The following is a 20,463-nucleotide window of genomic DNA, read 5'->3' as shown; positions in this document are numbered from 1 at the left end:
TCTACATGTACATACTACCTCAATCAGCCCGACTAACCGGTGTCTGTATGTAGCCTCGCTACTTTCATAGCCTCACTACTGTATATAGCCTGTCTTTTTACATTTTTTAAAATTTCTTTACTTACCTATTGTTCACCTAATACCTTTTTTGCACTATTGGTTAGAGCCTGTAAGTAAGCATTTCACTGTAAGGTCTACACCTGTTGTATTCGGAGCACGTGACAAATAAACTTAGATTTGATTTGCATAGTGATCTCCTTCAACTGTATATTCTGTACAGTGATCTCCTTCAACTGTATATTCTGAATAGTGTACTCCTTCAACTGTATATTCTGCATAGTGATCTCCTTCAACTGTATATTCTGTACAGTGATCTCCTTCAACTGTATATTCTGAATAGTGTACTCCTTCAACTGTATATTCTGCATAGTGATCTCCTTCAACTGTATATTCTGTACAGTGATCTCCTTCAACTGTATATTCTGAATAGTGTACTCCTTCAACTGTATATTCTGCATAGTGATCTCCTTCAACTGTATATTCTGTACAGTGATCTCCTTCAACTGTATATTCTGAATAGTGTACTCCTTCAACTGTATATTCTGCATAGTGTACTCCTTCAACTGTATATTCTGCATAGTGATCTCCTTCAACTGTATATTCTGCATAGTGATCTCCTTCAACTGTATATTCTGCATAGTGATCTCCTTCAACTGTATATTCTGCATAGTGATCTCCTTCAACTGTATATTCTGTACAGTGATCTCCTTCAACTGTATATTCTGCATAGTGATCTCCTTCAACAGTATATTCTGTACAGTGATCTCCTTCAACTGTATATTCTGTACAGTGATCTCCTTCAACAGTATATTCTCCATAGTGTTCTCCTTCAACAGTGTCTTCTGCATAGTGTTCTACCTAATCGGTATTTTCTCAGCAAATATATCTGAATGAATTTGAATAAGACTGATTACTCAGAGTACCATGTGGTTTTAAGCAGTGAGTGTACCTGTGACTGAAGCACTTTATTTCATGTTTATTTCCAACTACACACGGCCTATTTCAGGTTTTTGATTCTCCTACACACCTGTGTTAAGTTGTTAGTATACGGATGTAGGATCTTAATTTGAGCCAGTTTTCTACAGCAGCAACAGAAAATGTGATTTATTGTGTGGATTATAATTCATGGTTATTCTTGTAGAAGTTGATACATTTTTTCATTTTAGCTAATCAAGTCTGTAACTTGAAAGTGGAAATTACAAACTTTAGAAACATTTTTTAAATTCAAATACACTACAAATTTGCATTTCCTGCCGGGCAGGAAAATTCTCAGCAAAAAAAAAAAAAAAAATGAGTGATCAAATTACGATCCTACATCTGTAGATGTGCGAAAGTGCATTGTGCAAAGGTTTTTTGTTCCCTTGCGCAGCACATTGACATCCTGTGTGTGTATCATACAGGAGCGTATGCGTAAACTGTTGAAGGTGTATGAGTTGCTGGGAGGAGAGGAGGACATCGTTAACCCTACTAACGAACTCATCAAGGAGGGACACATCCTCAAACTGTCGGCTAAGAACGGCACCTCACAGGACAGATACCTCATCCTGGTGAGTGAGTCATTGTAACAGTGGGGGTGTGAAAATGGCAAAGCTGTTGTTACGTTGTTGGCGAACACTGTTCACTGCTTGAAATCATGTTGTGATTTATGTTGTGAATCTAAAATGCAACTAGGGCTACATCTCTTTCTCTCTCTCTCTCTCTCTCTCTCTCTCTCTCTCTCTCTCTCTCTCTCTCTCTCTCTCTCTCTCTCTGTCTCTCTCTCTCTCTCTCTCTCTCTCTGTCTCCCCCCCTCTCTCTCTCTCTCTGTCTCCCCCCTCTCTCTCTCTGCAGTTCAATGATAGGTTATTGTACTGCGTCCCTAAACTGAGGTTGATTGGTCAGAAGTTTGGGGTGAGGGCCAGGATTGATGTGGATGGGATGGAGCTGAAGGAGAGCAGCAGTATTAACGTTCCCAGGACCTTCCTGGTGTCTGGGAAACAGCGCTCACTAGAGCTCCAGGCCAGGTGAGGGCAGCGCATTCTCTTCCTTTATCTTGAATTAGAGGCTTTTGAGTTGTTCCATTTTTAGTAAAAAAAAAAAAAAACTCTGCTTTTAGCAATGGACACATTTCACAATGAATTGCAATTCATATTTAACTCAAAGCCATTTGTCTATTGTGAGTAGGACTGAAGAAGAGAAGAGAGATTGGATCCAAGCTATCCAGGCCACTATCCAAAGACATGAACAGACGCTTGCCACGTTCCACCATCTCAACTGTTCTCTCCGAGATGAGGACTACACTCCTCCCAACTCACCTGTAAGATACTATATTGCCCCTAACCCCTACTAACCCCTAGCCCATAACCCCTAGCCCTAACCCCTAACCCCTAGCCCCTAGGACTACACTCCTCCCAACTCACCTGTAAGATACTATATTGCCCCTAACCCCTAGCCCCTAGCCCTAACCCCTAGCCCATAACCCCTAGCCCCTAACCCCTAGCCCTAACCGCTAGCCCATAACCCCTAGCCCTAACCCCTAGCCTTAAACCCCTAGCCCCTAACCCCTAGCCCTAACCCCTAGCCCCTAGCCCTAAACCCCTAGCCCCTAACCCCTACTCCCTAGCCCATAACCCCTATCCCCTAACCCCTAGCCCTAACCGCTAGCCCATAACCCCTAGCCCTAACCCCTAGCCTTAAACCCCTAGCCCCTAACCCCTAGCCCATAACCCCTAGCCCTAACCGCTAACCCATAACCCCTAGCCCTAACCCCTAGCCTTAAACCCCTAGCCCCTAACCCCTAGTCCTAACCCCTAGCCCATAACCCCTAGCCCTAACCGCTAGCCCATAACCCCTAGCCCTAACCCCTAGCCTTAAACCCCTAGCCCCTAACCCCTAGCCCTAACCCCTAGCCCATAACCCCTAGCCCTAAACCCCTAGCCCCTAACCCCTACTCCCTAGCCCATAACCCCTAGCCCCTAACCCTAGCCCTAACCGCTAGCCCATAACCCCTAGCCCTAAACCCCTAGCCCCTAACCCCTACTCCCTAGCCCGTAACCCCTAGCCCCTAACCCCTAGCCCTTAGCCCCTAACCCCTAGCCCCTCCAACTCACCTGTAAGATACAATACAACCCCTAGCCCCTCCAACTCACCTATAAGATACAATACAACCCCTAGCCCCTAACCCCTAGCCCCTCCAACTCACCTGTGAGATACTATGCAACCCCTAGCCCCTAACCCTCTAACTCACCTGTAAGATACTATACAACCCCTAGCCCCTAACCCCTAGCCCCTAACCTCTAGGACTCCACTCATCCTCACTGACTACCCCTAAACCCTAGCCCCTAACCCCTAGCCCCTAACCCCTAGTCCCTAACCCCTAGTCCCTAGCCCCTAGCCCCTAACCCCTAGCCCTTAGTCCCTAGCCCCTAGTCCCTAGTCTCTAATCCCTAGCCCTTAGTCTATAGTCCCTAACCACTATAACTACACTCCCTCTCCCCTAGCCACTAACCCCAGCATAGTCCCTAGCCAGTAACCCCAGCATAACCCCTAGCCACTAACCCCAGCATAACCCCTAGCCCCTAACCCTTAGTCCCTAGCCCCTAGTCTCTAATCCCTAGCCCTTAGTCCAATCCCTAGCCCTTAGTCCATAGTCCCTAACCACTAGAACTACCCCAGCATAACCCCATACCCTAGCCACTAACCCCAGCATAACCCCCAGCCACAGCATAACCCCTAGCCCCTAACCCCAGCATAACCACTAACCCCAGCATAACCCCTAGCCCCTAACCCCAGCATAATCCATAGCCCCTTACCCCAGCATAACCCCTAACCACTAACCCCAGCATAACCCCTAGCCACTAACCCCAGCATAACCCCTAACCCCTAGCCTCTAACCCATAGTCCCTAACCCCTAGGCCCTAGCCCCTAGGATAATACTCCTACAACTCACTTGTAAGATACAATACAACTCCTAGCCCCTAAACCCTAGCCCCTAACCCCTCCAACTCACCCGTAAAATACTATACAACTCCTAGCCCCTAACCCCTAACCCCTCCAACTCACCTGTAAAATACTATACAACTCCTAGCCCCTAACCCTAGCCCCTCCAACTCACCTGTAGATTCTGACCCCAGCATAACCCCTAGCCTCTGACCTCAGCATAACCCCTAGGTTCTGACCCCAATATAACCCCTAGCCTCTGACACCAGCATAACCCCTAGCCTCTGACCCCAGCATAACCCCTGGCCCCTAGGCTCTGACCCCAGTATAAACCCTATCCTCTGACCCCAGCATAACCCCTAGGATCTGACCCCAGTATAACCCCTAGCCTCTGACCCCAGCATAACCCCTAGGTTCTGACCTCAGTATAACCCCTAGCCTCTGACCCCAGTATAACCCCTAGGCTCTGACCTCAGTATAACCCCTAGTCTCTGACCCCAGTATAACCCCTAGCTTCTGACCCCAGTATAACCCCTAGCCTCTGACCCCAGCATAAACCCTAGCCTCTGTTCCCAGCATAACCTCTGTCCCCTAGGCTCTGACCCCAGTATAACCCCTAGGTTCTGACCCCAGTATAACCCCTAGCCTCTGACCCCAGCATAACCCCTAGGTTCTGACCTCAGTATAACCCCTAGCCTCTGACCCCAGTATAACCCCTAGGCTCTGACCTCAGTATAACCCCTAGTCTCTGACCCCAGTATAACCCCTAGCTTCTGACCCCAGTATAACCCCTAGCCTCTGACCCCAGCATAAACCCTAGCCTCTGTTCCCAGCATAACCCCTGTCCCCTAGGCTCTGACCCCAGTATAACCCCTAGGTTCTGACCCCAGTATAACCCCTAGCCTCTGACCCCAGCATAACCCCTAGGTTCTGACCCCAGTATAACCCCTAGCCTCTGACCCCAGCATAACCCCTAGGTTCTGACCCCAGTATAACCCATAGCCTCTGACCCCAGTATAACCCCTAGGTTCTGACCCCAGTATAACCCCTAGGTTCTGACCCCAGTATAACCCCTAGCCTCTGACCCCAGCATAACCCCTAGCCTCTGTTCCCAGCATAACCCCTGTCCCCTAGGCTCTGACCCCAGTATAACCCCTAGGTTCTGACCCCAGTATAACCCCTAGCCTCTGACCCCAGCATAACCCCTAGGTTCTGACCCCAGTATAACCCATAGGTTCTGACCCCAGTATAACTTCTTGCCTCTGACCCCAGTATAAGCCCTCTACCTTACTGTATTAACACTATTCAATTCAACTCTTTAGCTTCTGAAATGTCTCCATCTGTGAGATCATATTGTATTTCTCCCCATCTCTGTTTCTCTCTCTCTATATATCTCTCTCTCTGTCTCTCTATGTCTCTGTCTCTCTGTCTTTGTCTCTCTGTCTCTCTGTCTTTGTCTCTCTGTCTCTCTATGTCTCTGTCTCTCTGTCTTTGTATCTCTGTCTCTCTATGTCTCTGTCTCTCTGTCTTTGTCTCTCTGTCTCTGTCTCTCTATGTCTCTGTCTCTCTATGTCTCTGTCTCTCTGTCTCTCTGTCTCTCTATGTCTCTGTCTCTCTCTCTATGTCTCTGTCTCTCTCTCTCTCCTCTGTTCCTCTCTTCTCTTCTCTCTCAGAACTGTAATGAGCTGGGGAAGCGTGCCCCCACTCCGATCCGTGAGAAGGAGGTGACTCTGTGTATGAAGTGCCAGGAGCCGTTCAACTCCATCACCAAGAGACGCCACCACTGCAAGGCCTGTGGACACGTACGTCTCCAATCAAATCATGATGTTATGTACATGTGACACGTACGTCTCCAATCAAATCATGACGTTATGTACATGTGACACGTACGTCTCCAATCAAATCATGACGTTATGTACATGTGACACGTACGTCTCCAATCAAATCATGACGTTATGTACATGTGACACGTACGTCTCCAATCAAATCATGACGTTATGTACATGTGACACGTACGTCTCCAATCAAATCATGACGTTATGTACATGTGACACGTACGTCTCCAATCAAATCTCGATGTTAAATTGTGTACTATGTCACGTATGTGCAGATACAGTATGTGCACCACGCCATTGCTTTCTCTCTCACTCTGTTGTGTGTGTATCATTGGTGCAGCTGGCTTCCGGGTTGGATGCGCGCTGTGTTAAGAAGCAGTGCGGCTTGGTTGGGTTGTGTATCGGAGGACGCATGACTTTCAACCTTCGTCTCTCCCGAGCCCGTACGGGAGTTGTAGCGATGAGACAAGATAGTAGCTACTAAACAATTGGATACCACGAAATTGGGGAGAAAAAGGGGTCAAATAAAAAATAAAAAGAATAATTAAGAGTTTTTAATTTTGAGTAATATTGAGCTTCTTCTGATGTTCATGTGGTTTTTGGCTGTACCTTGTGTCTGATTCTCTCACTGGTTGAAACGCTGTCCCCTCACCTCTAACGCTGTCCCTTCCCCTCCACCCCCAGCCAGAGAACTCCTCCCCTCCAGCCAGAGAACTCCTCCCCTCCACCCTCAGCCAGAGCCCTCCTCCCCTACAGCCAGAGAACTCCTCCCCTCCACCCCCAGCCAGAGAATTCCTCCCCCCCAGCCAGAGAGCTCGTCCCCTCCACCCTCAGCCAGAGCCCTCCTCCCCTACAGCCAGAGAACTCCTCCCCTCCAGCCAGAGAGCTCCTCCCCTCCACCCCCAGCCAGAGAACTCCTCCCCTCCAGCCAGAGAGCTCCTCCCCTCCACCCTCAGCCAGAGAACTCCTCCCCCTCCAGCCAGAGAATTCCTCCCTCCAGCCAGAGAACTCCTTCCCTCCAGCCAGAGAACTCCAGAGAACTCCTCCCCTCCAGCCAGAGAACTCCTCCCCTCCAGCCAGAGAGCTCCTCCCCTCCACCCCCAGCCAGAGAGCTCCTCCCCTCCAGCCAGAGAACTCCTCCCCTCCAGCCAGAGAGCTCCTCCCCTCCACCCCCAGCCAGAGAACTCCTCCCCTCCAGCCAGAGAACTCCTCCCCTCCAGCCAGAGAACTCCTCCCATCCACCCCCAGCCAGAGAACTCCTCCCCCTCCAGCCAGAGAACTCCTCCCCTCCAGCCAGAGAGCTCCTCCCCTCCACCCTCAGCCAGATAACTCCTCCCGTCCAGCCAGAGAGCTCCTCCCCTCCACCCCCAGCCAGAGAACTCCTCCCCCTCCAGCCAGAGAACTCCTCCCCTAAATATTCTCTGTGTTTTCCAGGTGGTGTGTGGAAAGTGTTCAGAGTTCAGGGCCCGTCTGCTCTACGACAACAACAGGGCTAACAGGGTGTGCATCGCCTGCTACACCACCCTAGTGGGGGTTCCCCCCTCCCCCGCCAGTCTGACAAGCAGCACATACAGAAGACGGTCAATATTAGAGGTATGTAGCAGAGATAGTATATATAGGTAAGATAACAGAACCTCTATAAAAACAGACACTTCAGAAGTCCTGACTGCTGTAGAACGGTTAAAGGAGAGACCAGAGATAGTATATATAGGTAAGATAACAGAACCTCTATAAAAACAGACACTTCAGAAGGTTCTGCTGAAGGTGTGAGTCCTGACTGTAGGCCTTGGTCAAACACATTACCAAAAGTTATACCAAGGACATGCATTTATGTCAAATACTTTTCTACATTTTTTAACTGTAGTTGAGAAGTTAAAGACAGGAGTGATGTAATATACTGGTGTGTGTGTGTGTGTGTGTGTGTGTGCGTGCGTGCGTGCGTGCGTGCGTGCGTGCGTGCGTGTGTGTGTGTGCGCGTGGTCTACAGAAACAGGCGTCGGTGGCAGCAGAGAACAGTGTGATGTGTAGCTTCCTCCACCACATGGAGAAGGGAGCAGGCAGAGGCTGGCAGAAAGCCTGGTTTGTCATCCCAGAGAATGAACCACTGGTGCTGTACATATACGGTGCTCCTCAGGTGAGATGACCTGTTATAACACCTCTATTAACCTGTTATAACACCTCTATTAACCTGTTATAACACCTCTATTAACCTGTTATAACACCCCCTATTAACCTGTTATAACACCTCTATTAACCTGTTATAACACCTCTATTAACCTGTTATAACACCTCTATTAACCTGTTATAACACCTCTATTAACCTGTTATCACCTCTATTAACCTGTTATAACACCTCTATTAACCTGTTATAACACCCCTATTAACCTGTTATAACACCCCCTATTAACCTGTTATAACACCTCTATTAACCTGTTATAACACCTCTATTAACCTGTTATAACACCTATATTAACCTGTTATTACAGGTGTTAGACTGGTGTTAGACTGGTTAGACTGGCATTAGACTGGTGTTAGACTGTTATTAGACTGGTTTTAGACTGGTGTTAGGCTGGTGTTAGACTTGTTAGACTGGTGTTAGACTGGTGTTAGACTGGTGTTAGACTGTTATTATACTGGTGTTAGACTGTTGTTAGACTTGTTAGACTGGTGTTAGACTGTTGTTAGACTTGTTAGACTGGTGTTAGACTGTTGTCAGACTTGTTAGACTGGTGTTAGACTGTTGTCAGACTTGTTAGACTGGTGTTAGACTGGTGTTAGACTTGTTAGACTGGTGTTAGACTGTTGTCAGACTGTTAGACTGGTGTTAGACTGTTGTCAGACTTGTTAGACTGGTGTTAGACTGTTGTCAGACTTGTTAGACTGGTGTTAGACTGGTGTTAGACTTGTTAGACTGGTGTTAGACTGTTAGACTGGTGTTAGACTGTTGTCAGACTTGTTAGACTGGTGTTAGACTGTTGTCAGACTTGTTAGACTGTTGTCAGACTGTTAGACTGGTGTTAGACTGTTGTCAGACTTGTTAGACTGGTGTTAGACTGTTGTCAGACTTGTTAGACTGGTGTTAGACTTGTTAGATTGGTGTTAGACTGTTGTCAGACTTGTTAGACTGGTGTTAGACTGTTGTCAGACTTGTTAGACTGGTGTTAGACTTGTTAGACTGGTGTTAGACTGTTGTCAGACTTGTTAGACTGGTGTTAGACTGTTGTCAGACTTGTTAGACTGGTGTTAGACTGTTGTCAGACTTGTTAGACTGGTGTCAGACTTGTTAGACTGGAGTCAGACTTGTTAGACTGTTGGCAGACTGTTGTTAGACTGGTGTTAGACTGTTGGCAGACTGTTGTTAGACTGGTGTCGGACTGTTGTTAGACTGGTGTCAGACTGTTGTTAGACTGTTGTTAGACTGTTGTTAGACTGTTGTTAGACCACTGATAGACTGTTGTTAGACTGTTGTTAGACCACTGATAGACTGTTGTTAGACTTGTTAGACTGGTGTCAGACTTGTTAGACTGTTGTTAGACTGTTGTTAGACTTGTTAGACTGGTGTCAGACTTGTTAGACTGTTGTTAGACTGTTGTTAGACTGTTGTTAGACCACTGATAGACTGTTGTTAGACTATTGTTAGACTGTTGTTAGACTGTTGTTAGACTGTTGTTAGACCACTGATAGACTGTTGTTAGACTGTTGTTAGACTGTTGTTAGACTGTTGTTAGACCACTGATAGACTGTTGTTAGACTGTTGTTAGACTGTTGTTAGACCACTGATAGACTGTTGTTAGACTGTTGTTAGACTGTTGTTAGACTGTTGTTAGACCACTGATAGACTGTTGTTAGACTGTTGTTAGACTGTTGTTAGACCACTGATAGACTGTTGTTAGACTGTTGTTAGACTGTTGTTAGACTGTTGTTAGACTGTTGTTAGACCACTGTTAGACTGTTGTTAGACTGTTGTTAGACCACTGATAGACTGTTGTTAGACTGTTGTTAGACTGTTGTTAGACTGTTGTTAGACCACTGATAGACTGTTGTTAGACTGTTGTTAGACTGTTGTTAGACCGCTGATAGACTATTGTTAGACCGCTGATAGACTATTGTTAGACCGCTGATAGACTATTGTTAGACCACTGATAGACTGTTGTTAGACCACTGATAGACTATTGATAGACCACTGATAGACCGCTGATAGACTATTGTTAGACCACTGATAGACTATTGTTAGACCACTGATAGACTATTGATAGACCACTGATAGACCGCTGATAGACTATTGTTAGACCGCTGATAGACTATTGTTAGACCACTGATAGACCGCTGTAGACTATTGATAGACCACTGATAGACCGCTGATAGACCGCTGATAGACTATTGTTAGACCACTGATAGACTATTGTTAGACCGCTGATAGACTATTGTTAGACCACTGATAGACTATTGTTAGACCGCTGATAGACTATTGTTAGACCGCTGATAGACTATTGTTAGACCACTGATAGACTATTGTTAGACCGCTGATAGACTATTGTTAGACCACTGATAGACCACTGATAGACTATTGTTAGACCTCTGATAGACTATTGTTAGACCACTGATAGACTATTGTTAGACCACTGATAGACTATTGTTAGACTGCTGTTAGACCGCTGATAGACCACTGATAGACTATTGATAGACCACTGATAGACTATTGTTAGACCGCTGATAGACTATTGTTAGACCGCTGATAGACTATTGTTAGACCACTGATAGACCACTGATAGACTATTGTTAGACCACTGATAGACCGCTGATAGACTATTGTTAGACCGCTGATAGACCACTGATAGACTATTGTTAGACCGCTGATAGACTATTGTTAGACCACTGATAGACCACTGATAGACTATTGTTAGACCACTGATAGACCGCTGATAGACTATTGTTAGACCGCTGATAGACTATTGTTAGACCACTGATAGACTATTGTTAGACTGTTGTTAGACCGCTGTTAGACCGCTGATAGACCACTGATAGACTATTGTTAGACTATTGTTAGACCACTGATAGACTATTGTTAGACCACTGATAGACCACTGATAGACTATTGTTAGACCGCTGATAGACCACTGATAGACTATTGTTAGACCACTGATAGACCGCTGATAGACCGCTGATAGACCACTGATAGACCGCTGATAGACTATTGATGGACTATTGTTAGACCACTGATAGACCACTGATAGACTATTGTTAGACCACTGATAGACCGCTGATAGACCGCTGATAGATCACTGATAGACCGCTGATAGACCGCTGATAGACTATTGATAGACTATTGTTAGACCGCTGATAGACTATTGTTAGACCACTGATAGACCACTGATAGACTGTTGTTAGACCACTGATAGACTGTTGTTAGACTGTTGTTAGACCACTGATAGACTGTTGTTAGACTGTTGTTAGACTGTTGTTAGACCACTGATAGACTGTTGTTAGACCACTGATAGACTGTTGTTAGACCACTGATAGACTATTGTTAGACCACTGATAGACTATTGTTAGACCGCTGATAGACTATTGTTAGACCGCTGATAGACTATTGTTAGACCGCTGATAGACTATTGTTAGACCGCTGATAGACTATTGTTAGACCACTGATAGACTATTGTTAGACCACTGATAGGCTATTGTTAGACCGCTGATAGACTATTGTTAGACCGCTGATAGACTATTGTTAGACCGCTGATAGACCGCTGATAGACTATTGTTAGACCGCTGATAGACTATTGTTAGACCGCTGATAGTCTATTGTTAGACCGCTGATAGACCACTGATAGACTATTGTTAGACCGCTGTTAGACTGCTGTTAGACCGCTGTTAGACCGCTGTTAGACCGCTGATAGACCACTGATAGACTATTGTTAGACCGCTGATAGACTATTGTTAGACCACTGATAGACTATTATTAGACCACTGATAGACTATTGTTAGACCGCTGATAGACTATTGTTAGACCGCTGATAGACTATTGTTAGACCACTGATAGACCACTGATAGACTATTGATAGACTATTGTTAGACCGCTGATAGACTATTGTTAGACCACTGATAGACCACTGATAGACTATTGTTAGACCGCTGATAGACTATTGTTAGACCGCCGATAGACTATTGTTAGACCGCTGTTAGACCGCTGATAGACTATTGTTAGACCGCTGATAGACTATTGTTAGACCACTGATAGACTATTGTTAGACCGCTGATAGACTATTGTTAGACCGCTGATAGACTATTGTTAGACCGCTGATAGACTATTGTTAGACCACTGATAGACTATTGTTAGACCGCTGATAGACTATTGTTAGACCACTGATAGACTATTGTTAGACCGCTGATAGACTATTGTTAGACCGCTGATAGACTATTGTTAGACCGCTGTTAGACCGCTGATAGACTATTGTTAGACCGCTGATAGACTATTGTTAGACCGCTGTTAGACCGCTGTTAGACCGCTGTTAGACCGCTGATAGACCGCTGATAGACCACTGATAGACTATTGTTAGACTATTGTTAGACCGCTGATAGACTATTGTTAGACCGCTGATAGACCGCTGATAGACTATTGTTAGACCGCTGATAGACTATTGTTAGACCACTGATAGACTATTGTTAGACCACTGATAGACTATTGTTAGACCACTGATAGACTATTGTTAGACCGCTGATAGACCACTGATAGACTATTGTTAGACCACTGATAGACTATTGTTAGACCGCTGATAGACTATTGTTAGACCACTGATAGACCACTGATAGACTATTGTTAGACCACTGATAGACCGCTGATAGACTATTGTTAGACCACTGATAGACTGTTGTTAGACCACTGATAGACCGCTGATAGACTATTGTTAGACCACTGATAGACCGCTGATAGACTATTGTTAGACCACTGATAGACCACTGATAGACTATTGTTAGACCACTGATAGACCGCTGATAGACTATTGTTAGACCACTGATAGACTATTGTTAGACCACTGATAGACTATTGTTAGACCACTGATAGACCGCTGATAGACTATTGTTAGACCACTGATAGACCGCTGATAGACTATTGTTAGACCACTGATAGACCGTTGATAGATTATTGTTAGACCACTGTTAGACCACTGATAGACTATTGTTAGACCACTGATAGACCGCTGATAGACTATTGTTAGACCACTGATAGACCGCTGATAGACTATTGTTAGACCACTGATAGACTATTGTTAGACCACTGATAGACTATTGTTAGACCACTGATAGACTATTGTTAGACCACTGATAGACTATTGTTAGACCACTGATAGACCACTGATAGACTATTGTTAGACCACTGATAGACCGCTGATAGACTATTGTTAGACCGCTGATAGACTATTGTTAGACCGCTGATAGACTATTGTTAGACCGCTGATAGACCGCTGATAGACTATTGTTAGACCACTGATAGACTATTGTTAGACCACTGATAGACCGCTGATAGACTGTTGTTAGACCGCTGATAGACTATTGTTAGACCACTGATAGACTATTGTTAGACCACTGATAGACTATTGTTAGACCACTGATAGACTATTGTTAGACCGCTGATAGACCACTGATAGACTATTGTTAGACCACTGATAGACTATTGTTAGACCGCTGATAGACTATTGTTAGACCGCTGATAGACTATTGTTAGACCACTGATAGACTATTGTTAGACCGCTGATAGACTATTGTTAGACCGCTGATAGACTATTGTTTGGCCACTGATAGACTATTGTTAGACCACTGATAGACTATTGTTAGACCACTGATAGACTATTGTTAGACCGCTGATAGACTATTGATAGACCACTGATAGACTATTGTTAGACTACTGATAGACTATTGTTAGACCGCTGATAGACCGCTGATAGACTATTGTTAGACCGCTGATAGACTATTGTTAGACCGCTGATAGACTATTGTTAGACCGCTGATAGACTATTGTTAGACTATTGTTAGACCGCTGATAGACTATTGTTAGACCGCTGATAGACTATTGTTAGACCGCTGATAGAGCGCTGATAGACTATTGTTAGACCGCTGATAGACTATTGTTAGACCGCTGATAGACTATTGTTAGACCGCTGATAGACTATTGATAGACCACTGATAGACTATTGTTAGACTACTGATAGACTATTGTTAGACCGCTGATAGACCGCTGATAGACCGCTGATAGACTATTGTTAGACCGCTGATAGACTATTGTTAGACCGCTGATAGACTATTGTTAGACCACTGATAGACTATTGTTAGACCGCTGATAGACCACTGATAGACTATTGATAGACCGCTGATAGACTATTGTTAGACCACTGATAGACTATTGTTAGACCGCTGATAGACTATTGTTAGACCGCTGATAGACCGCTGATAGACTATTGTTAGACCGCTGATAGACTATTGTTAGACCGCTGATAGACTATTGTTAGACCGCTGATAGACTATTGTTAGACCGCTGATAGACTATTGTTAGACCGCTGATAGACCGCTGATAGACTATTGATAGACCACTGATAGACTATTGTTAGACCGCTGATAGACTATTGATAGACCGCTGATAGACCGCTGATAGACTATTGTTAGACCACTGATAGACTATTGTTAGACCGCTGATAGACCGCTGATAGACTATTGTTAGACCGCTGATAGACTATTGTTAGACCGCTGATAGACTATTGTTAGACCGCTGATAGACCGCTGATAGACTATTGATAGACCGCTGATAGACTATTGTTAGACCGCTGATAGACTATTGTTAGACCACTGATAGACTATTGTTAGACCACTGATAGACTATTGTTAGACCGCTGATAGACTATTGTTAGACCACTGATAGACTATTGTTAGACCGCTGATAGACCGCTGATAGACTATTGTTAGACCGCTGATAGACTATTGTTAGACCGCTGATAGACTATTGTTAGACCGCTGATAGACCGCTGATAGACTATTGATAGACCGCTGATAGACTATTGTTAGACCGCTGATAGACTATTGTTAGACCACTGATAGACTATTGTTAGACCACTGATAGACTATTGTTAGACCGCTGATAGACTATTGTTAGACCACTGATAGACTATTGTTAGACCACTGATAGACCGCTGATAGACTATTGTTAGACCACTGATAGACTATTGTTAGACCACTGATAGACTATTGTTAGACCACTGATAGACCGCTGATAGACTATTGTTAGACCACTGATAGACCGCTGATAGACTATTGTTAGACCACTGATAGACCGTTGATAGACTATTGTTAGACCACTGTTAGACCACTGATAGACTATTGTTAGACCACTGATAGACCGCTGATAGACTATTGTTAGACCACTGATAGACTATTGTTAGACCACTGATAGACTATTGTTAGACCACTGATAGACTATTGTTAGACCACTGATAGACTATTGTTAGACCGCTGATAGACTATTGATAGACCACTGATAGACTATTGTTAGACTACTGATAGACTATTGTTAGACCGCTGATAGACCGCTGATAGACCGCTGATAGACTATTGTTAGACCGCTGATAGACTATTGTTAGACCGCTGATAGACTATTGTTAGACCGCTGATAGACTATTGTTAGACTATTGTTAGACCGCTGATAGACTATTGTTAGACCGCTGATAGACTATTGTTAGACCGCTGATAGACCGCTGATAGACTATTGTTAGACCGCTGATAGACTATTGTTAGACCGCTGATAGACTATTGTTAGACCGCTGATAGACTATTGATAGACCACTGATAGACTATTGTTAGACTACTGATAGACTATTGTTAGACCGCTGATAGACCGCTGATAGACCGCTGATAGACTATTGTTAGACCGCTGATAGACTATTGTTAGACCGCTGATAGACTATTGTTAGACCACTGATAGACCACTGATAGACTATTGATAGACCGCTGATAGACTATTGTTAGACCACTGATAGACTATTGTTAGACCGCTGATAGACTATTGTTAGACCGCTGATAGACTATTGTTAGACCGCTGATAGACTATTGTTAGACCGCTGATAGACTATTGTTAGGCCGCTGATAGACTATTGTTAGACCACTGATAGACTATTGTTAGACCACTGATAGACTATTGTTAGACCGCTGATAGACTATTGATAGACCACTGATAGACTATTGTTAGACTACTGATAGACTATTGTTAGACCGCTGATAGACCGCTGATAGACCGCTGATAGACTATTGTTAGACCGCTGATAGACTATTGTTAGACCGCTGATAGACTATTGTTAGACCGCTGATAGACTATTGTTAGACTATTGTTAGACCGCTGATAGACTATTGTTAGACCGCTGATAGACTATTGTTAGACCGCTGATAGACCGCTGATAGACTATTGTTAGACCGCTGATAGACTATTGTTAGACCACTGATAGACTATTGTTAGACCGCTGATAGACTATTGTTAGACCGCTGATAGACTATTGATAGACCACTGATAGACTATTGTTAGACTACTGATAGACTATTGTTAGACCGCTGATAGACCGCTGATAGACCGCTGATAGACTATTGTTAGACCGCTGATAGACTATTGTTAGACCGCTGATAGACTATTGTTAGACCACTGATAGACTATTGTTAGACCGCTGATAGACCGCTGATAGACTATTGATAGACCGCTGATAGACTATTGTTAGACCACTGATAGACTATTGTTAGACCGCTGATAGACTATTGTTAGACCGCTGATAGACCGCTGATAGACTATTGTTAGACCGCTGATAGACTATTGTTAGACCGCTGATAGACTATTGTTAGACCGCTGATAGACTATTGTTAGACCGCTGATAGACTATTGTTAGACCGCTGATAGACCGCTGATAGACTATTGATAGACCACTGATAGACTATTGTTAGACCGCTGATAGACTATTGATAGACCGCTGATATACCGCTGATCGACTATTGTTAGACCACTGATAGACTATTGTTAGACCGCTGATAGACCGCTGATAGACTATTGTTAGACCGCTGATAGACTATTGTTAGACCGCTGATAGACTATTGTTAGACCGCTGATAGACCGCTGATAGACTATTGATAGACCGCTGATAGACTATTGTTAGACCGCTGATAGACTATTGTTAGACCACTGATAGACTATTGTTAGACCACTGATAGACTATTGTTAGACCGCTGATAGACTATTGTTAGACCACTGATAGACTATTGTTAGACCACTGATAGACCGCTGATAGACTATTGTTAGACCGCTGATAGACTATTGTTAGACCACTGATAGACTATTGTTAGACCACTGATAGACTATTGTTAGACCGCTGATAGACTATTGTTAGACCGCTGATAGACTATTGTTAGACTATTGTTAGACCGCTGATAGACTATTGTTAGACCGCTGATAGACTATTGTTAGACCGCTGATAGACTATTGTTAGACCGCTGATAGACTATTGTTAGACCGCTGATAGACTATTGTTAGACCGCTGATAGACTATTGATAGACCACTGATAGACTATTGTTAGACCGCTGATAGACTATTGATAGACCACTGATAGACTATTGTTAGACTACTGATAGACTATTGTTAGACCGCTGATAGACCGCTGATAGACTATTGTTAGACCGCTGATAGACTATTGTTAGACTATTGTTAGACCGCTGATAGACTATTGTTAGACCGCTGATAGACTATTGTTAGACCGCTGATAGACTATTGTTAGACCACTGATAGACTATTGTTAGACCGCTGATAGACCGCTGATAGACTATTGATAGACCGCTGATAGACTATTGTTAGACCACTGATAGACTATTGTTAGACCGCTGATAGACTATTGTTAGACCGCTGATAGACTATTGTTAGACCGCTGATAGACTATTGTTAGACCGCTGATAGACTATTGTTAGACCGCTGATAGACTATTGTTAGACCACTGATAGACTATTGTTAGACCGCTGATAGACTATTGTTAGACCGCTGATAGACTATTGTTAGACCGCTGATAGACCGCTGATAGACTATTGTTAGACCGCTGATAGACTATTGTTAGACCGCTAATAGACTATTGTTAGACCGCTGATAGACTATTGTTAGACCGCTGATAGACCGCTGATAGACTATTGATAGACCACTGATAGACTATTGTTAGACCGCTGATAGACTATTGTTAGACCGCTGATAGACCGCTGATAGACTATTGTTAGACCACTGATAGACTATTGTTAGACCGCTGATAGACCGCTGATAGACTATTGTTAGACCGCTGACAGACTATTGTTAGACCGCTAATAGACTATTGTTAGACCGCTGATAGACTATTGTTAGACCGCTGATAGACCGCTGATAGACTATTGATAGACCACTGATAGACTATTGTTAGACCGCTGATAGACTATTGTTAGACCGCTGATAGACCGCTGATAGACTATTGTTAGACCACTGATAGACTATTGTTAGACCGCTGATAGACCGCTGATAGACTATTGTTAGACCGCTGATAGACTATTGTTAGACCGCTGATAGACTATTGTTAGACCGCTGATAGACCGCTGATAGACTATTGATAGACCGCTGATAGACTATTGTTAGACCGCTGATAGACTATTGTTAGACCACTGATAGACTATTGTTAGACCACTGATAGACTATTGTTAGACCGCTGATAGACTATTGTTAGACCACTGATAGACTATTGTTAGACCACTGATAGACCGCTGATAGACTATTGTTAGACCGCTGATAGACTATTGTTAGACCACTGATAGACTATTGTTAGACCACTGATAGACTATTGTTAGACCACTGATAGACTATTGTTAGACCGCTGATAGACTATTGTTAGACCGCTGATAGACTATTGTTAGACTATTGTTAGACCGCTGATAGACTATTGTTAGACCGCTGATAGACCGCTGATAGACTATTGTTAGACCGCTGATAGACTATTGTTAGACCGCTGATAGACTATTGTTAGACCGCTGATAGACTATTGTTAGACCGCTGATAGACTATTGATAGACCGCTGATAGACTATTGTTAGACCGCTGATAGACTATTGATAGACCACTGATAGACTATTGTTAGACTACTGATAGACTATTGTTAGACCGCTGATAGACCGCTGATAGACCGCTGATAGACTATTGTTAGACCGCTGATAGACTATTGTTAGACCGCTGATAGACTATTGTTAGACCACTGATAGACTATTGTTAGACCGCTGATAGACCGCTGATAGACTATTGATAGACCGCTGATAGACTATTGTTAGACCACTGATAGACTATTGTTAGACCGCTGATAGACTATTGTTAGACCGCTGATAGACCGCTGATAGACTATTGTTAGACCGCTGATAGACTATTGTTAGACCGCTGATAGACTATTGTTAGACCGCTGATAGACTATTGTTAGACCGCTGATAGACTATTGTTAGACCGCTGATAGACCGCTGATAGACCACTGATAGACTATTGTTAGACCGCTGATAGACTATTGTTAGACCGCTGATAGACCGCTGATAGACTATTGTTAGACCACTGATAGACTATTGTTAGACCGCTGATAGACCGCTGATAGACTATTGTTAGACCGCTGATAGACTATTGTTAGACCGCTGATAGACTATTGTTAGACCGCTGATAGACCGCTGATAGACTATTGTTAGACCGCTGATAGACTATTGTTAGACCACTGATAGACTATTGTTAGACCACTGATAGACTATTGTTAGACCGCTGATAGACTATTGTTAGACCACTGATAGACTATTGTTAGACCACTGATAGACCGCTGATAGACTATTGTTAGACCGCTGATAGACTATTGTTAGACCACTGATAGACTATTGTTAGACCACTGATAGACTATTGTTAGACCACTGATAGACTATTGTTAGACCGCTGATAGACTATTGTTAGACCGCTGATAGACTATTGTTAGACCGCTGATAGACTATTGATAGACTATTGTTAGACCGCTGATAGACTATTGATAGACTATTGTTAGACCGCTGATAGACCACTGATAGACTATTGTTAGACCGCTGATAGACTATTGTTAGACCGCTGATAGACTATTGTTAGACCGCTGATAGACCGCTGATAGACCGCTGATAGACAACTGTTAGACCGCTGATAGACTATTGTTAGACCGCTGATAGACCGCTGATAGACTCAGATAATGAACCACTGGAGCTCTACATATACTCCCCAGGTGAGACGAGATGTGTGAGAAGCTTAGCTATGTGCTTGTACGTTTATATTTATCTTTCCACTGAACATCCTGAATTAAGTTTCCTCTGGAAAAAGAAAGTGATTCTAATTCTGACCGTTTTGCTTTCTGTGTTTCCCCTCCTTCAGGATGTGAAAGCCCAGCGCTCTGTCCCTCTGATTGGCTTCGAGGTCTCCCTTCCTGAGTCATGTGATCGCCTGGAACGCCGCTTTGCCTTCAAAATCAGCCAATCACACCTTACACTCTACTTCAGCGCCGACGGGGAGGAGCTACAGCGCCGCTGGACAGAGGTCCTATCACGTGCAGGGAGAGGGGAGGAGCTACAGGCTCACGGTTCAATCATAGAG

The 20,463-nt window shown here is 44.0% G+C and overlaps 1 pseudogene; it reads left to right on the top strand.

The window, feature by feature from the left end:
* The window catches only part of LOC135562785 (FYVE, RhoGEF and PH domain-containing protein 1-like), an 81,826-nt pseudogene that overhangs the window by 55,893 nt on the left and 5,470 nt on the right, over positions 1–20,463 (top strand).

Source organism: Oncorhynchus nerka, linkage group LG20 (assembly GCF_034236695.1).
Source record: "Oncorhynchus nerka isolate Pitt River linkage group LG20, Oner_Uvic_2.0, whole genome shotgun sequence".
In the NCBI taxonomy this organism is placed as follows: domain Eukaryota; kingdom Metazoa; phylum Chordata; class Actinopteri; order Salmoniformes; family Salmonidae; genus Oncorhynchus; species Oncorhynchus nerka.
Note: the sequence above shows the minus strand (reverse complement) of the source record. Positions and strands in the feature narration are given on the sequence as shown.